This window comes from Penaeus japonicus, unplaced genomic scaffold, assembly GCF_977035675.1.
Source record: "Penaeus japonicus unplaced genomic scaffold, GWHDUDI00000001_assembly GWHDUDI00000001, whole genome shotgun sequence".
Classification (NCBI taxonomy): domain Eukaryota; kingdom Metazoa; phylum Arthropoda; class Malacostraca; order Decapoda; family Penaeidae; genus Penaeus; species Penaeus japonicus.
In genome coordinates this window covers 10,382,979-10,385,478 of record NW_028234403.1, presented here as the reverse complement: position 1 = coordinate 10,385,478, position 2,500 = coordinate 10,382,979, and the positions used below count along the sequence as shown (strand labels likewise).

Sequence of the window (2,500 nt, the reverse complement as noted above, 5' to 3'; positions counted from 1 at the left end):
GTGTGTGTGTGTGTGTGTGTGTGTGTGTGTGTGTGTGTGTGTGTGTGTGTGTGAGTGTGAGTGTGAGTGTGAGTGTGAGTGTGAGTGTGAGTGTGAGTGTGAGTGTAAGTGTGAGTGTGAGTGTGAGTGTGAGTGTGAATGTGAATGTGAATGTGAATGTGAATGTGAATGTGAATGTAAATGTGAATGTGAGTGTGCTTGTGAGTGCGAATGCGAGTACAAGTGTGTGTGTGTGAGTGCGAGTGTGTGTGTGGATGCGAGTGTGTGAGTGGGTGCGAGTGTGTGTGGGTGCGAGTGTGTGTGTGGGTGCAAGTGTGTGTGTGGGTGTGAGTGTGTGTGTGTGTGGTGCCAATGTGTGTGTGTGGGTGCCATTGTGTGTGTGTGAGTGCCATTGTGTGTGTGTGGGTGCCAGTGTGTGTGTGGGTGCCAGTGTGTGTGTGGGTGCCAGTGTGTGTGGATGCGAGTGTGTGTGGATGCAAGTGTGAGTGTGAGAGTGTGAATATGAGTATTTGTATGATTATGAGTATGAGTATGAGTGTGAGTGTAAGAGTGAGAGAGAGTGAGAGTGAGAGTGTGAGAGTGAGTGTAAGTGTGAGTGTGAGTGTGAATGTGAGTGTGAGTGTGAGTGTGAGAGTGAGTGTGAGTGTGAGTATGAGTATGAGTGTGAGTATGAGTATGTTTGTGAGTGTAAGCAAAGCATTGCATATATATCAAGCATCAACATACAGATATCATCAAGGAAAGTTCTCAGCAAAAGGAAAGTATACCCAAATTGGCTCATCAAGCACATACATACAGTAATTTCATTCTACAAATCAATTCAGCATTCTAAACCATGCTTCCTTCCACTCATTCAATCATCACAATCTGAGTTTATCTATCACAATGCTATATCAGCTCAATCAAGTCTATGAAAGCATGCACCATGCACTAACTGCGTGCTAATAATCCTGTCTGTCAATGCTTCTGATGAGTAAAGTAAAATAGGTCACCTATTTTCCTAAATTCTGAAACATTATGAGAATTCATAAAGATACTCTACTTGAATTCATAAAGATATTCTACTTCATAGAAAAACGATAATCTATACAATGTTCTAAAATGATGCATTGCCCTTTATCTATTTCATATGACACTGTATCAGTTTAAACTGATCCATAAACACTGTTCATTATCTTCTCTGACCATCTTTATCTCTTTCTCTTCTTCTCCCTTTTGTCATCCCTCATCTTAATTACCTTAATTTCTTTTTTTCTTTCTCTACTTCTGTTCCTTTCAAACTTTTTTTTCCACTTTGCTCCACTTCACTTCACGCATGCGCAAAAATACACATGAAAACAAAAACAAATAAAAACAAAACACACACACGCACACACGCACGCACGCGCACACACACAAATCTATAACAAAATATCCATAGAATCCACTTAAGAATTCAATCCTGTGTGCAAACATCTGCACACCTCACCTCATGGGCATACAAAACAAGAATACCATGAACAATGTGTTGATTCATCTGCAGACACCATCTCAGAAGGAGTGTTATTTGTACTCTTTTGTAGCTTTGAATCTGACTTGTGACAAGGTATTAGCAGGTGAATCAGAGTACAAGTATCAATATACCACTTACTCTGTCAAACTCATGAAGTGAGGTGTGTGGATACCTGCTAGATCTAATCTAACTATTGATTATATGAACATCTTGTCTAGAGTTCTTTACATATGTCATATTCACAGCTGGAGAGAGTAAAAATCAGTGTTGGTAGACAAAATAACAACACCATATATGCAGTTCATTTGTTTTCACACCCTCAACCATACTCATTGACGCCCATTACCTCAAACCCTTATTCATTTGCATTTCATTCTTGTTGATGTTGTTTTCATTGATTATATATTTTTCCATGTTTAAATCTTGTGCATTCTAGGTCTACTAACTGCTATTTAACCCTCTCTGGACGGGTGGTACACTACTGTACCGCGCATTCTAGGCCCGTTCGCTGGGGACGCCATACGGCGTCGTTTATTTAACTGATTTAGGCCTATGCGTTCGAGAGCCCTGGCATTGTGACATACAAGGCTGGAATGCCCCCGTCGTGAATGGGTTAATACATATACTATATATTACTAGACTTTTTATACAGGGAAAGAGCATCTTCTTTCCATGAAATGCATCATTATGCTTTCATTAAAGGCCTTATAAAAAATTATCACATGCTGGAAATTAACAGTGTATTAAACTCTTAACTCTATAAACTTGCTATGTACAACATACAACTACCTCATCTGATCCTAAACTTGCTCCCTATTTTACCTAAATGCTGCACATTCACCTCTGAATCAATATATGAAAAACATCATTTGCTACAATGATCATCCTCGATGATACTTCTGTACTATACCTTTACTGTCATTGGTGCTAATGCATCCTATACAGTGATAACTGCCCTGTGCTGTTTCTTAGGAATATTGTACTATTTAAAGAAGAAATAAGCCATAC

General features: G+C 39.4%; 1 protein-coding gene across 4 annotated transcripts in view; it reads right to left on the bottom strand.

Moving 5' to 3' along the window:
• ATP8A (ATPase phospholipid transporting 8A1) overlaps nucleotides 1-2,500 on the bottom strand; it is a 136,229-nt gene that overhangs the window by 9,794 nt on the left and 123,935 nt on the right. The window lies entirely within an intron of this gene.